At 40.8% G+C, this 17,463-nt stretch overlaps 1 protein-coding gene across 2 annotated transcripts in view; it reads right to left on the bottom strand.

Moving 5' to 3' along the window:
- sema6bb (sema domain, transmembrane domain (TM), and cytoplasmic domain, (semaphorin) 6Bb) overlaps positions 1 to 17,463 on the bottom strand; it is a 149,646-nt gene that overhangs the window by 120,053 nt on the left and 12,130 nt on the right. Inside the window, exon 2 of one of the 2 annotated variants that reach the window (XM_055017381.1) lies at positions 6,133 to 6,544. The exons of the other annotated variant lie outside the window; for it this stretch is intronic. The gene's annotated coding sequence lies outside the window, so the exon portion shown is untranslated. The remainder of the gene's footprint in view (positions 1 to 6,132; positions 6,545 to 17,463) is intronic. 2 annotated transcript variants of the gene reach the window in all.

Raw genomic sequence — 17,463 nt, 5'->3', positions numbered from 1 at the left:
GTTTTACAGATTGTTATATTATAGATAATATCCTAGTAAACTCACACATGAAAAAGTATTAATTCATTGTTGATAGTATGAAAATAGTTTTGAACAATTTACAGTTATTTTGCAGATCCCAGTTTTAAAAAATGGCCCAAACTGTACATATCATGTGAATCAAAAATCAATATTTTTTAATGAAAAATGTGGAACCATAAATTTACACAGTTGAACTGTATTCAAATCAGCCGCAGAAGATGTACAGAAATTTGCCATTATTTTCACTGCTTTTACGGTTTTTAAGCATTCATTTCCCCTGTTTTTTAACATACATTTCTGGTAACCTTGCTGCTAGATTTTCACAACTTATTTTACTGATTTTTTTTCTACAGTGTAGTAATGGAACAGTTCCCAATTAAAATGTCACACAGCTACACTTGTGACTCTCTTCACACTGCACTGTGTCACATTATCTATCCGTCACTGCTGTCAGTGTTAAATCCACTGAACCAGCTTCTCTTTTCTTTCTTTACTTACTGGACACCTGCATCCACAATCTTCATCTACCAGTTTCCAAAGTTCTTTTCTTTGGCAGATGTGGTGAATCAATAAGGGCCAACTGAGATAATAACGTTAAGATATGCTGGTCTTTTTTATCCCTGCTGACTGCTGTTGTTCCCAACTGACTGGGATCAAATGACATCTCAGCAAATCAATGTTCTTGTATTAAAGAGACTCTGCAGTCTAACTATTCATCCTGTCTCTCCTCTTAAAAAGTAATTGATAAATGTCAGACGCTGCTAAATATCTCTTTAACAGGCCGACAGACAGCTGGGAGGTAATATTGGAGCATGAAACATTTAACAGTGGAGTGTTTGCGAAGGCTTTGAGGAGCACTAGTGATTTTTATCATAAATTACTAACTTGTTTAAGAGAGAAAACAGGATGTGGCGATCCAAATATTCAGTTATTATTGCTTCTTTTTAAAATAAGAATGAATGTGATTACTGAGATGACGGAGTTTATAAATAAAGCTGTAAAAGTTTATGTTCACTTTTACTAAATTTGGCAGGTTAATGAGGGAAAATTCAGTAATTGCTATGAAAAAATCAAGAAAAGAAGTCTATAAAGTCAGCAGACAACAGAATTACTTGGAAAGCTCAACTGCTTTAACTGTAATACTCTACTTTTGCTTTAAAAGCCCTTCTTTACATTATTTTACATTATTTCAACATATATAATTTGTGTCCACCTCTATAGATCAAGAGGGAAATCTGGACAAGAATGGAGATTTAATCATTCAAACTGTATAAATTCAAAAGCACAAATGGCAGCTTCTTAGAAAAATAGGAAAGTAGAAAATAATTGGAGGAATAAAAATAAGCTTGGAAGATAATACTAGTTCTGCTTTGGTGCAAGGATGCCTAATTAATGAAACGTCTGACCATTTTGGCAAAAACAGGCTGATTAAAATTTGTCTTCAGCCACCTCTTTGATCACAAATATAATAAATATACATAAAAAGGGGTCATATAAATCCCTTTAACATTGGTGCTTTCAATTTAAAAACTTTTTTAAAAATAAAGAATAAACACAAACATGGAGAGGAGGACTTATTTATTAATAAAGTTGTAAATCTATATTTTCATGTTTACTGAACTCGGTATGTTGATGATTTCAAATTCAATAAGTGCAGTAAAAAGCAGAAGAAAGGACTCAAAAATTCAATAAAACTATAAAGATCAAGTGGGACAGCTGAGCAAGTGTCAAGATTTAATCAATCTGAACTGTTTAAATCCCAAAACAAAAATGGCAGCTCCTTAGGAAAACAGCAAAGTAGCAGATAATTGGGAGATGGTTGAAAGATAGCATTAGTTGAGCTTTGGTTTGAGGAGACCTGATTAAAATGCAATGTCTGACCACTTTAGCAGATTGAACCTGAAACTGAAGTATTAAATTTTGTCTTCTGCTACACTTTGTGATCACAAATATGATATACATCAATAAGGTGTCATATTGATTCCTTTAACATCGGGGCTTTCAGCTTAAGCTGCACACCTTTTAGGGCCGATCCCGATCTTGATTATTGGTAAAGACCAATATCCAATATGTGTGACTGATATACATTAAATGTAATATTTTCACAGCATGTGACAGCAGATAACCTGTCATTCATAACTAGACTTCTTCATTAATAAGGATGACTACAACGGAGTATGTAAAACAGGAATAGGAATGATTAAATTATCTCGTCTGTTTATGTGGGATCGACTGATATTGACCAGTTTGTCTCCTGCAGTTCCGTCTGCAGTTCTTTGTTTTCTTAATATTTCACTGTTTTACCACTTTTATTGCCCACTAAGGTCCAGATCTTAAAGTATTATTGATTATTGTTTTCCAGATTCTGGTTAATCCGTGGGTGCTTTCTAACTTAGCCACTGTGAGAGAAGCTAATTTCCTGGTTTGTGTTTGCTGTTCAGTTTTTGCTGTTTGACAGACATTTCTGAGACCACAGAGTGACGACAGACAGAGAGCAGGCGGCATAAGACCTGAAGGAGCGCATTTAATACGACAATCAGAAAAATGCGTAATATTTGCCACAGTAATCAATCGTGCCGATAATCGGGCTATCCCTAACACATAGCAGCTTCTATACATGAAGTCACATTGGAAACTGAAGCTTTTTTATTATTTGAGCTACATGTGTGACATATTGTGGACGCTTCACAACAGTTTGTCACTCATAAATCCATTGTGTCGTGGCAGGTGAGTTAAAAACCTCATCCACTTCCTGCTGCTCCAGTCCACGCCTCCATTTTTGTCAGTGTTTTGTCTGTCCATCCATCTCGATTCGGGTAAAAATAAGAAAAACAGAGTTATCAGCTGTTCCACGGTACAATCCCCTAATCAGGCACTTTGCAGGGTCTAAACAACACTCCCTCAGCATACAGAAGGGAGAAGTCGGGGTAGAGAGAGGTCTAAGAGGAAAAGACACCATCCCACCCTATAATCCCTCCGCTACCCCACTTGAATCCTGACAGCACTAACCTGTTTTTATTGCTGCGAATGGGAGGAATACCAATGGAAATGCACCTAGTGTGCAGCACTTAGCAGCTCTCAGCTCTGCTCTGGGTGGCTGCTCTCTTAGTTTGGCAGCTACTAATGTCATTCAATTATTCTGCCTGGTAATCTGTGTCAGAATCAATAATTAATTCTCTTTGTCAGTACAAACTCAGTTAGCTGTCGTCTGTTTTCTGAGGTTTTCATGAGCCGGAATCCAAAACCAGACAAGAAACCAGAGGTATCATTTCTGAGAAATGAGCTGCTCTATTTAAATTGGCACAAAGCAAAAATATTAGAGGTTACAGCATGATGTTCAATATGAATTTGCTCTTTTCTCTTCGTATTAAAGTCACCTCGTGTAAGTAACCGGAGGTGTGAGGCGTCTCCATTGACTTCAATAGTCTTTGTAATAAAGTTTGTCAAAGTGCGACCTGTTATGGAGTCATTATTTTTGAAACTGCCTCCAGCCCTCCGTTATCTTGACAAGTGACAATTTCTATTCTGTTGTTTAATGCTTTTCTCTCCGTCAAACACACAAACATGAAGTTGAGCTCATTGCCACCCGAATGCCTGCTTACTTACAGCTGATTGTTACAGTAAATATATTATCTGCTGGTGGGCCTTTGAGGATTGGACTAAACTTGGGGAGAGATGAATTAAATTCAAATTAATGGGGCAAATTAGGAGTTTCTGTTTAACTCTGTGCCAGTTAGCAAAGGTTTCGCTCTTTTAACGAGCAGCTTTAAAGCTAAAACAAACTCTGTCTAATCCAATTAAAGTAGCACCGAAATGTACAGACAGTTGATTGGATTGAAAATGAAGGAAAAACCTATCTAAAGTGTCTGTGTGAGGCGTTGGGCAACTGCAAGCTGCCAGAGCAACTTTAATGCACCTTGGCATTGATTCTACAAGTCAGTTCTACTGAAGGGGTGAAACACTCTTCGTCCAAACAGCCCCGCTTCCAAAAAATTACTTTCCTGTACAACTAAACTGCATTTTCCATGATGTTTTGTGGGAAACTTATAGTCACCTGTGGTCTCAGGTAACATCTATTTCATCTCTTCACTATTGCTTCTTTTCTATCAAACAATCATATATTAGACTCACTTTAGTAACTCAGGAAATAGAGAAGAAACATACAGAGAAAGGGTCAAATTTTGTCGCAAACCATGACGTTTTCCTTAGAAGCTTCTAATATGAAGTTAACGGTCGATCTAACCTGAAAGCATGATAGTTTCCTACACTGTTAAAAAATAATAATTATAATAAAATAATTAATTAATGCAAAAGTGGTAAAAAAAAAAAGTGAACAAAAAAGAGTGACAACTGCAAATATCTGTAAAATAATTCGATTTTTGGCCGATGTAAACACATTTCATGGTTACACATTGAGAAAGAACAAATATTTGTAAAAATACAGATTTTTGATGTGCAAAGTAAGTACAGTTTGGGCCGTGTCTTTTTATTTTAACTTTTTTAAACAGTCAAATCTGGGAAATAATTCTTCACAAAAATTATTTAACATTTTTCAATTTTTAATAAAGATAATTATTCTTCAAGTAATGACTAGTATCCGTAAATTAACACTACTGTTTGCTAAAAATATTATAAAAATAATACAATGTAATTTTACTGTCAAATGATCAAAAACTACCATTTATAAAAATATAGATTCATGATGGGGACATCATGTAAAGTACTTTTTATTTTGTAATCTTAGTTGTTATCTGTACATCAACAAAACATGAATAATTAAGAGTTTAGGATTTTTTTTTAACCATTTTTCAATATTAAATCTAAATATTTTTTCTTTCAAAGAATGGCAATAATCTGTAATGTTTTTTGATGAAATACAGTAGAAACTGTGTAATTTTACTGTCAAACATTGTATAATATGTTGTCCTATATGTTGCTAACAATGTTGTAAAATGATTCTGGCCTGTTTTTTGCAGTTAGCATGTAAATTTCTACTTGTTTTTCTGTGATTTTACTAGTTTTTAGCTCTAATTTAACAAAAAAAAAGGGTAAATCTTTAAAATAGCAGTAAATTGTTAAAACATTTCAGTTATAAACTGTTGAAAATTGTTCACCTTCAACGAGAGAAAACCAAACCTAAGTCTAAGAGTAATAATCTCACATGGAACAGAAATTTTTTGTTGAAATGATGTCGTAGACTCATAATATAAGCAACAGCTGGGTCTGTTCAGCATTTTTATACATATCCACGGAGCGTGTTTGTGCACCTGTGGGGAAGCATCACATTTCATTGTGTTTCTCAACTCATTTACTCAGGTTTTCCCTCTAATCTGTCACCAAATTAAGGACAAAACAGTGCATGACTTTGGGAGACAATCGCACATTATGCAGAGTGACTAAACAAATAAAAGTGACATTACACGGCAATTTACAGCGTGAAGCCGGTTTGAAGCTCTTTTGTGTTTCACAGAAGCCACGTTGTTTATTACCTGAGATTCCACCTGCACTCGAAGCGACACATCGTTTCTCCGGCTGCACTTAAGATGAGCCGGGCATGAAGTGTGTGAATACTTATGTTTACTCCACTCACATTCACCGCATGATGGAGAGGAGACGGAGCCGGGCGGCGTAAATGGTGACGAGATGGACAGACGTGGAGAAAGAAAGCAAGAAAGACAGACATGCTGGTGAGAAAAGAAAGGTGCTGGGTGTATCTCTGCTTGGCTGGACTATGATTAGGCACATATCTGTGGAGGACGTGGTATGGCTGTAAAGAGAGAAAGCCGGCGAGAGAGAGGGGAAGAGTGGGATTGGCAACCATCATCTCTGAGATCAAAGGCCTGTCTGCTCGTTCTGCCTGCAGCCCTCCTCTCCAGTTTGGAAGAAGGGAATCGGATAGTGAGGGGGTCTGCATCAAGAAGCTGACTGGAAAAAAAAAACGCTTTTTCTCGCTTTTTTTTTTTCGCCCTTCGCTTACATCCATCCTGATGCTGTCTCCCTCATTAACAGCAGCCTTCCATCAAGCACAAATAAATGCACACACTCTGCAACACTGAGGGAGGCCTGCGAGCAAATCAGGGAGTTAATGAAGCAGAGGTCACCTGTTCTCACCTGAAGCAGCCCCAAGAGGAGCGGGAGCCAGAGATGTGACCTTGATGTGCGTAAAAAAACTTGCCAATCACCTCCACTTCTCTCCTCCTTTTACTCTCCTGCGCACATGAACAAAGATAAAGCTCTTCCACCTTCTTAACCTGAAAGGGGGATTAAAGAGTGAAAAAAATCATAGATATTCTCTGTAATCTTCAATGCTGAGCTCAGTTGAGAAAACTGCTGCGTAAAAAAAAGTTCTCTGCAGAAGAAAGTTTCTCCCCTCGACTTTGACTGCTGCTCAGGATCTGCCTGAAACCACCGGCGGTACATTTTTAGCATTCATATCAGAGGCGAGAGTCGAAATCCCAACATCTGCTCATGCCAAAAGACTACCAGCAGACCGCGGACGATGGCGAAACAGCACAGAGGAATTCTGTTGGGGAGGGAGGGAGGGAGGGAGAAAGAAAGAAAGAGAGATGGATCCAAATTAATTCAGGGTTCAGAGTTGTGGCAGCATGGAAATCAATCATGACAGCTCTTTATCATATCAGAGGAGAGAAATTATTGGTTTATTGTACTTCTCCCCGTAGCCTAGAAAAGTCTTTGGGAATGCCGAAGTGTTTTGCTCAGAAAGTTTGTGATTTAAATGCTAATATTAAAAGTTGTGGAATTTCATGACAGATCAAGTAGTCAGCAGAGGGCAAACTGGGCCAGTGTCACACTGAAAGTTCGGCCCATTTGTGGGGTGAAATGCAGTCAGACAAACAGAGGAGGAGGCAGTGGTTTTATAACTGACAGCATCCGAAAAAGAGCGAAAGTCGATGTGATGTCAAGTGGAGCTTCCCCCTTTCCTCCCCACAACCACCTGCCATATATCTCCTATTTGACATGACATGAGGGAAATGGAGGATTTGCTGTGTAAACATGACCTCTGGCCTCTGTTTATCCAATATTCTATTACAATGACAGTCCCTCCTCCTTTCCTTCCCTCCTCTCAAACCTGCAGCACTAACCGGAGTTTCCATTAGGCCTTTTCTCAAGCTGGGTCACGGTGGATGGAGACGGGGGAGATTGAGGTCTCCAATGCCTCACAGCGTGACAAACAGCTAAATAAAACGCTCCTGATGGCTGAAGACGCATCTGCTGGGGACGGTTCCCTCAAGAGACGGCTGGATGCTCATGAGCTTGCAAATGTTCGGGCAGGAGGAGGGTTTGGGTTTTTTTTGCAGGAGCAGCAGCAGGGACTGTAAGTGGAAAGGCTTTGAGAAATTTCAGTCACGACTTTACTCCAAAAAACCCCGGTGTTGTAGAGGAAGGCCAGGAAAAGGTGGGCCATCCTGTAGCCCGCTAATATCAACTGCTCCCTGCTGCACCCCTGGCAGATTGAGGTTGATTCAGTTTCCTTAATCAGAAACTACTCTGCCCTCCGGGTGCCGTACTAACTTTGTGCAAGAGAGAGAGGGAGAGGAATGGAGGCGAAGAAAGAGAGAAAGAAGGTGGGACATTAAGTTAACAGGACAAATGGGAGGCATATTTATTGTTGAGCTGTGTGGCCAAACAAAACACGTGTTGGGGAACTTTGCTGAACAACGGCTCCTTGTCCGTTGGCAGTTTCTCTAAAGGTTCGCTGGTATTTCTTTGGCATCTGTCCCCGTATCTCCAATCCCTGTACTGCAGCCAAACAACACATCTACCGTCCTAAAAACCCACAGAACTGAATCTGACCTGAGCTCCGAGATCCCGTTCTATTATATCGACAGCTTTAACACAAGCAGCTCACCTCACGAACCAATGAAATCAATGAATGTTGAAACTTCTTAGACTATTGATTGATTGGACTGATTTTCTTGGTATTTTTTATTTATTTCATTTATAACTACTTGTAGATCTAATTCTATTCATAAATAAGGCAATGTTTTAATCAGGACCTGCCTTTTCACACAGGCTATTGGTTGATTTGATAGATTTTATTTTTATTTTATTTTATTTCACTCATTACTATTTTTAGAAGTTATTTGATTTCCCCCAATATTTACACATTTTAGCCTATTCAGTGTCATTTGTTTATTATTATATTCTTGGTCTGTTTTATTATTTTGACTTCTATTTTGTCTTTTATCTATCTATCTGTATATTATTTATAGATATGTTATAGATATTTTTATTTTTTTTTTCATTTCATCTGGTGTTTCCTCATTGTAGGCCTTATTTATATTAGCCTTTTCTTGGTTCCTGTTTTAGAGCATTTTGTGCGCATATATATATATATATATATATATATATATATATATATATATATATATATATATATATATATATATATATATATATATAAAAACTGTATTTTACCTGCTTTTGTCTCATTGTATGTTTTTTATTAGTATTTCCTGTTTTGTTGCATTTGTATTCCTTTCATCTATTGAAGCACTTGTGTTACATGTCATTTGTATGAATAGTTCTATATAAATAACGATGTTTGATTGATTGATAGATGAACAAATAGTTGCAGCAGAAGGATGTCGACAGGACAGTATGAGCCATATTGCATTTTTATGAAGCAAAGGAACATTTTCTGTAGCATCAAGGTTGGATTTACAGTGAAAATTAGAGCAACCTAAATATGGTGGACTGCAGGGAGGCCGAACAGAAGGCGTCACCAAGTTAAGTGGACAGGTTTGGACCCGAGGAGCAGCTGAAGCCTGAAGGAAAAGCCCCAGTGTAGCATCAAATCAGGAGGTGTGGCAGCTTTTAATTTGGAGGCATCACATTGCTGCATTAAGTCAGTCTGCTTTCTGAAATGCGACTTCTCAATTGTTAAATGTGCTATTAAAGCCATCTCTCTGTCAAGAACTGCTTACATAAAAATCAATTAATGACTGTAAACACAACAGATCATCTATTGTTTCCTCGATACTATAACTGGGTGGCTAATGGAACCAAGGTACTGTAAGTGTGAGTTGTTGAGCCATAAAAATGCCAGAATAGAAGTGGAAATTGAGACAATATAAACACAACTAATGTCACCGCTTTGAAGGGGTGTTTATGTCTTTGTCTCACCTGAGCAGTGTTTAATGAAGAAAAAAGGAGCATATTTAAAAGCACTCACATCCTGTCAAACTCTCCGCTGTCATTGGAGTGTTTTCATTTCCACTGTAAATTACACTGGGACTTAAGTGGCGCCGTGCATGTGTGCTTGTGTATGTGGCTGGCGAATAGAAAGGAGCCCTATAGTGAAGCACTACAAGCCTCTCTTATCTCCCACTGAGAGGGCAAGATGCCATCAGCAGATGCTCTGATGTGTTTGTAAGGGGGACACGGAGTTAAATGAGATCAGAGGAGAGTCAAATAGTCAAACGGCATCTTTCTGAGGCTTTTTTTTTCTCCTTTGGCTTCAGTGTGTGGTGATAATTCACAGAAGGCTCGCCGCGGTAAGCAGATATATGCTATTTTGTGTGTTTATGTGCGTCACAGACAGAGAGACACAGCAACCTTTTAAATGTGTTTTTTAAGAGCCAGTCTCTAAAGTGAGTCAGCCCACAGTGACAGAGGAGAAGTGAAAAGACTCGGATCTGTTGGAAGCCGAGTATATCTCATTATCAGCAGGCACTGTACAGTAGATTTCTTTATAAAAGGTGGGGCCAGGCCGTGATCCGTCTACACACCACTTGGCAGGCCGAGACACTACGTCTGTACCAGAATGAAAATCAAGCTATTCAAGTGCCGAGACACTGAGGACCTGCTTTGTCCTCTGTTTTAGGCTGCTTTAATCTACAGCTGAAAGAGAGAAAAGCCAAAGACAGAAAAAAGGAGACAACTTTGTGAGAGGAGAAAGCCTGGTCTAGCTGTCTGCGGGAGGTTTCTGTGATTCTGTGCGCATTTGTATTTGCGATATAATCTCAGTTTTTTTTCCTTTCCTCCTTCAAAGTCGCCCTCATTGTGAAAGCAAGAATAATGTGTTTTGTTTTGTTTTTTGTCAAGCCTGGTGAAGCCTGGAATAAACAGTTTTCCTGCCCAACCGGCTGACATTTAGAATCTGGGAGACGTGACAAAACAAAAATAGTGCCGATGCAGGGAAAAGAAAGGCAGTAGTCGCACCTGTAACAGTGGAATCCATCAGAAAACTCAGCACCTGATCTGAATGTAATTTTTATTCAGAGTCTCTTTGCCAATGATTAACACCAAAGCCCCGTGGTTGTAACTTAAGAAATGTCACTTTGCACTTCACAGGAGATCCTTTTACTGCATTGATATACTCGGAGATGGATGACGGATGGCACGCCCATGCCCTCACCCTTGTCATATCATTACTTAATCTCCTGGTAGCAATTACCTCCGAGGGGAACAAAAGCCGGTGCCAGCCAGCTATTACTGACATGGCAGCTCAATGAACAACACAGCCTGCTTTTCTATAAGGCCAATTTGCAAAGGAGCCACAGCAGCAGCCTGGTCTAATGAAGGGAAATGTTTAGATCGGCAGACACATACCACGGTCGCCCAGGCAGGAGCTGAACATCTCAGCGTGAAGTGAGGAAACTGTGTGTCAATGTGGCAACTGACTGTGGAGAAAGGAAGGGGCTGGACAGGGGGAGGAGGAAGAAAAACTGGGGAAAAATCTAACAGGGCGTGATTAGAAAAAGGTGAGCGCACATAGAGCGAAGCAGCAGGGCAAAAGCTAGACCATCTGAAACGGCATTTGTGACAGCAATGGATGTGGTTTCATAATGAGAAGGGACAGCGCAAACGGGAAGGCAAAGCTAAAATGTCAGGGCACAGAGTAGTAGGCGATACAGAGGGCCAGGGAGGCAAATTGTGTACAGCCATGAAGGCATGGGAGGTCATACAATGTCTGCACAGTCTGCAGGTTGTGCTGCTGGAGTCAGCAATGACAGAGCAGAGCATTATCCGTCTCCCAAAAACCACAGGATGCTGTTCGGGGAAGAGGAGGAGACAATCAGACAGAGGAGCTGGATAGATCACAGCAGGTAGACGTATCATACTCCTAATTTGCCAGCACTCCGGCAACAAGGGGACACGAATTTGAGGAAATTACTATGAAAAATGAAGATAGTAATTAAGATAGAAAAATGCCAAAAAGACTGAGACTAAGTGTTTCAATAAAACAATTATACACAGACTTCCTCTCCCGAGCAAAAATGAGGCCCCTCAGACCGACAGCGTGAACAAATGAGGTGGTGGGAAGCAGCAGGGGGTCGAATGGGGACGGTGCGGATGTTAATCATTTCCAACGCTGCTTTACGAGAACTCAGCACGCTTTGTCTGCCAACGCTTTATTTACATGTATTCATCAGCATTCTTATTCAGCAGCGTGAAAAACCACGTCGCGCACGACGACGTGTGCGCACACGTACACAGAAGCAGATTTCTCTCTGGATTTAAAGGTGCAAATGCAACAGTCCAAGGCCTCAGGGAGTCTCCCATAAATGCACAGCATGGCGAAAAATGCCCATAAACGTATATCAAAGAGCAAGTGGGCATAAAGCAAATGCAGCAGCTTATGATAAGGCAGATTTCTCATCCCTCTGCTACAAAAAAAACACCCTCAAATGATACTGAAATTGGTACCTCCCCTCCCTTCGTCTCCCAGCCGATAAGATTCCCAGCCTTTGTTGCTGGGAGAAAAGCAAACAGCCTGAAACTACCTGGAAGATTTCTTCTCTCCAGAGTTTCTCCCATGTGGGGAGGGAGTTTTACATCATTCCTGTTTATCAGCCCGCAGAATCTGGTTTAGTCTTTTTGGTTAATTAACTAAGTGGTGTCTCCAGGCTCTGTCTGAGCGCTGTTTGGTGCCAAACTCCATCAAGCCACCCAAGTGTCTCAAGCGCTGTAACTTCAGGGAGACCGCCGCTGGTCACAGGATGATAATTGCAAAAGCAACAGGGAGGAAAGAGAGCACGCACATGCTGAAACAATTACAGATATACAACAGGGGAGCATTGCTTTCCCCTTACCTCGTTTTCTCTATCCCTTTACATCACCCTTGTTTTGCCTCTTTCCAATTCTTCAGCGGAATATTCTAATTTAATGGAGGTTTTCATGCTTTTTCCCCTTGTCTGCCTTTATCGTCTTCCTCCTCCCCGCTCCTGTAATTTTGTGGCCTGCTCTGCTGTATCCCCGGCTTGGCCACAGAGAGTGGCGAGAGCCTTCCTCCAAACTCCAGCAATCTTTCTCATTTAGGAGCCTATTCTCCTTCTCTACATCATGCTGTTCTCTCCGCTGCTTCAAATTCTTCAATTTGCCCTGCTGGGCCTTGGCAAGAGGCAGCCACAGCCTTCCTCCGACCAAACTTCGATTGGCCCACTTCAAGCTCTCACTCTAGGGTCATTTATTTCTTTCCTTTCCTGGCATGTAGCAAGTTGCATTCTTCCAAAGGCACTTATGCAGCAATGGAAATCATTTTGGAAGTGACCCAGGCTCTTCTCCTCTTTGTGGGCCCCAGCTGACGCCCACAGAGGGAACAAGAACAGAGAGTGGAAGTTCTTGTAGTATGGCCGGGTCAGCTAGGCTGTGGGGTAGAAAGCTCTACAAAAACACACACACACACACACACACACTCAAAGTCATGTACAGTATCCACACAGAGAGACAAACACAGCGCTTTGTTTCCCCTGAAAGCACCACTCTGCACAGCTTGCTACAAAGGTCCCTGTGGAGAGGCACACAGCTCCTCTGGCTGAACTGGTCTTCTTCCAGTTGAACTCACTCACTATAGTGAGTCGAGGCCACTTCCCCTCATGCGCTGCCACTGACTTCAGACCCAGGCTACATCCACAGTGATGTGTTTTCATTTTAAAACGTGTAACTTCTGCTACATTTCCCATCAGCATCCACATTACTCTGAAGTTTTACCGCTATAATGGAGACATGGGAATGCTGCTGAATCTGGATGCAATGACATCTCACTCACTGGTGTAGAAATACCACAAGATTCCACTTTGAAATACACACCAAAATCCATGTCTGCATACAGTATTAATGCGTTTTTCATACATGTCTGCTTCAGCTTTGCTAGGTCTTGAGTAAAACTGGATTGAACACTGGACAGGTAGAAATAGAGACATTTGGACGTCCATGTTCACTTTAAGATCAGGCCTAACTGCCACTACAGTCACTCCTTGACCACCTTTTAGAAGAAAATCGAAGACCTATGCCATGACTACCAGTAGTGGCTCAACAGTTAACTCTCTACTAATCTGAGGGCTGGAGGTTCAAGTCCCAGAGCTGCTAACTGATGAATCCTTGCAAGTCCTTTAACCCTACCTGCTGGTCAGTGTGCTCAGAGATCCCCTGGGCCTGGGATCTTTCTGTCGAGTTTGCATGTTCTTCCTGTGTATGTGTGGGTTTTCTCGGGGTTCTCCAGCTTCCTCCCACAATCCAGAAACACGCTGAGGTAAATTGGTTATTCTAAATTGTCCATGGGTGTAGATGTTATGTATTTGTGACAAATTAACTTCAAAAAGTTCTCTGCTTCCCCTAGAAACAAGGGCCTTAGCTCCCATTTTGGGTCAAAATTGTATCAACTGAAGCCTTATAACACGGTAAACAAGAAATCAAATGTTTGAAGCCATTTAAAAAAACGGAGACGAACTTTTCAACCTGGTTGTTGTTGCTCCAGGACAATGCACCCGTTCACACAGCATCAGGTGGCAGAAGCAGCTAAATGTGGCTTAGAACTGCTGTCTCATTAACTTCACGTACTCGACATGCAAAGTCTGACTTCTGTTTCCCAAACTGAAATCCCACTTGCATGGTTGCCATTTTGAAAGTGATGATGACGTCATGCGTGCCGTTGAGAATGGATGGCAAAGCCTGAACATCGTTGGGCCAAATCCATTGAAGTTTAAGGAGACTTTATTGAAAAATAATGCAAAAACAACCTTTCTCCTGTGATGTTATCTGCTGAGAACTTTATGAAATGCCCTCGTAGATGTAAATCAGGCTGCAAACATTGCTGATGTTGTGCCTAGCGAGCCATATGTTGTGCAATTAGGGAAATCTGTGTTTAGTTTTCATCATTGCTGCTCTTCCTCTGCAGTATTTTCTACAAGTAAGAGTCCAACCTCATGCTTCATGTTTACACCCACATGTGCGCATGAATGTATATGTGATATGTCTTTTCAATTATGTCAGCATGCATGGAGGTCATTTCTAAAACTAAGCTAAAATGCTCGACTGGCTGGAGATTAGGCAGCGATGGAGAGACATGGCAGTAATACAAGAACATAAAGACAAGAACTCTGGTTAGTATGAACCAAAATGCCAGAATGTGAAGCTGCTGTGTCATTAACTATCTTGATTTTCTGTCGTTTTGCATTTAAAGATTTCTCTAGTTGTATTTTTGAGCCCAGGAATCACAGTGACACATTAAATGGTACTCTGACAATTCAACTGCAATTTTATTTTAAATTTTCAGACGTACAATCATTAATTTGTGTGACTGACGTAACAAGAAGTTTAGTGACAGAAAAAAAATAAGCTGGAAGCAATGTTATTCAAAGCATTCACACAACTCGTGACCATTTATTTTATCTATTTAAATCTCCTAAGCTTCAGCACATCCACTTATCCCAACACAAGTGTTTTTGCAACCTTGTGTTCTAGGCAGAGATCAGCTGCACAGTCCATGTAATTACAGCCAAATCCCAGATTTCAATGGATTGCCCATGAGAGGGCAGGTGTCTCACGGTGGTCAAGCCTGATCTGATAAAATCTAGGTCTCTCTCTCTCACACACACACACACACACAAAAGACATCAGCCATTTAAAGCAGAAACTCTATTATTGCCCAATTAAAGTGCCGGGCTGAATTTCACAGGCTGACACACATTACATTAGAGAGTGATCTTGGCCCATTTGCTCAATTCTCCAGGAATAACAGATTTTTGAAGCCTGATGCTCAGGTTAGTTTCAGAGAACTGCCTGAGGGGATGATTAAACTATTGATACTATTATAACTATGGTTATGTTCTAATGAATTTCTCCATCTTTCTTTTACTGAGGTATTTTGTGGGAAGTAGGGAGGGGGTCTCTTGACTCTTGTTCCTAAACATGTCCCTGCACTATAAATAAAGATCGACTTGAACCGAATTAAGCAGATGGGATCTCTGTTCTATATTAAGACTACAGTACATAGTTAATGGTGGGAGGTTGCAGTGGTTTACATTAAGGACGACGCTAATAAAAAAAAAAGGCACACCACAACACAGTAGTCAAGCTCCGGAACAATTTCCATTTTGCTTTTCTGCGGTCAGCTAACAAAAGCACACTTTTCTAAAATAACAGGCTATTTATATTGTGTTCCAGTGGTAATGAAACACATAATGGCTGTAGAAAGGACAGCGTGATGACTCTGGGGGGTTGTGTTTTCCTTCCCTCTGAAGTCTGTCTGCATTTTTAACAGTCTCAGCGCAACATCTAATTATCACAGAAATGGCTTATACGTTAAATGTTTTCTTTCGCCCATTCACAGATACCTCTTACTGCACTGAGAAGACGTTCACGGTCTAGCTTATACATATTCTCTAGTCTTCTCTCCACCGCCGGACTTTCTAGTGGGTATTCTGTGCTTTGTTTTGATACCTTTCAAACAGTAAATGCAAGAGGAAACACTGACTATAAAAAAATACAGCTAGCTACTGGAACATCGCTGCTTTTCCTGCAAAAAAAAAAAAAAGAATCACAAAATTGGATCTAGGTGTCTCTCAGCAGAAGTGAAAACATTTTATCGAAGCGCCTTTGAATGGTCTCTGCGTTTGCTTTCAGTTGCATAATGTTGCTCTCCTTCACTTTTCAACTAAGATATCTAAAAAGGTAAATCGAGAGTTTAATCAAAGCCTTCAACAGCATGAGGTTTACATGAGCAAATGTCACTTTCCTAGAAACAATACCGCAAAGCACAGAAATATCAACAGCACGGCCTGGAAAACGCACACACAAACACAGCCTCACACACTCAATCACCATCTAAATAAGATGGAAATCCATTTCTGACAGAGAATGAGATGTCAAAGGGCTCTTTGCAGCCATCAGAATGATCTAAGACACAAAATGACTCAACACGAGTGGGCATTCTGATTTTTCACACTTGTGTGCCAGCAAACACTTTGGCTGGTTTGGCTCACGACTATGGCCCACTCTCTCCAAGTGTATAATCAGTCACATTAATGAGAATGGTAATGTGATGCACGAGAATTAGTCCAGGTCTGCAGGGTTGAGTCTCTGGAGGTTTATGGAAAGAGAAACTAGCTGCCTTAACCACAGACTCACTGAGCCTTAAAAAATAAGCAAATCCCAGCTCTGAGGTGTCCTACCGAGATGCCTGACAGCAATAACAAAATGTCCTGTCGTGTATGCAGACTATGAAACAATATTTTACCTTCTGAAGAACGCTTTTACAAAATCAATACCGCTCTCCTGCTAATCGTGCTGAGGCAAGCTGTTGTGGGGAGGTGAAAAGAGCTCAGGGACGCACCCACAGATTACGTAAGGCAGGAGTTGTGTTTATGAACAAAAAAAAAGAAGAAAAATTCAGGCTATTTCTATAACTAGCCTCCCCTGTGTGTGTCTGATTCTCCTGGTAATTAGATGAAAGAGAACTAGTTCACAAAAATACAGGCTCAGGAAGAGAGTTCTGCTTTAAAATGTATCACTACATCCACAGACACTCCTAAGCCTTAACTAAACATCATCTCCTCAGCGGAAACATCACTGGTTTGTTAGCTGCTGTTTCTTTAAGGTCGATTGTGCGCTTGCACGTGCTTCTATGCATGATTTGGTGCTTTTGTCTTCTTATTCAGCTAGATTTTCCTCTCATTCTTTGTCTCCAGGCTCTTCATTAGTTTGTGCACAGCCGCTAATGAGTGATACCTACAACTTGCCAGAGGCTCGGGTTTATCCCTCCACCCAGCTCAAGGTGGCCCGTGGTGAGTCTCGCCTCCTCTTAGCTTCTCTTTTTTGGGTTTGGCTTGCTGCCTGGTGGAGTCGGTGGTGCTAAGGTGCATTAATGAGCCATTGAGCCAGTATGTGTGTGCCTCTGTGTGTGTGTTTTCTGTGCATGTGTGTGTGTGACGAGTCCTCCTGCCGCCACTCCACATCCTCTGTACTCCCCCGCCTCCTGATTCCACTATCCAGGAATCTATTCATTTCAATCAGGTGAGTAGCCCAGCTAGAGGCCTTGACTGCTGGCAAAGAGGCCTCCTCCATAAACACACACACACACTCTGCAAACGCACACAACCACACGCTCCACTCATTTCCTCCCCTATCTGTTCTGTTTCACACTTCTACATTTGTAATCCTCGCTCATTTGTAATTTTTGCTTCTGCGTTTGCTAGC

This window comes from Amphiprion ocellaris, chromosome 2 (assembly GCF_022539595.1).
Source record: "Amphiprion ocellaris isolate individual 3 ecotype Okinawa chromosome 2, ASM2253959v1, whole genome shotgun sequence".
Lineage (NCBI taxonomy): Eukaryota > Metazoa > Chordata > Actinopteri > Pomacentridae > Amphiprion > Amphiprion ocellaris.
The sequence above is the reverse complement of the archived record's forward strand: the minus strand, read 5'-3'. Positions and strand labels throughout refer to the sequence as shown.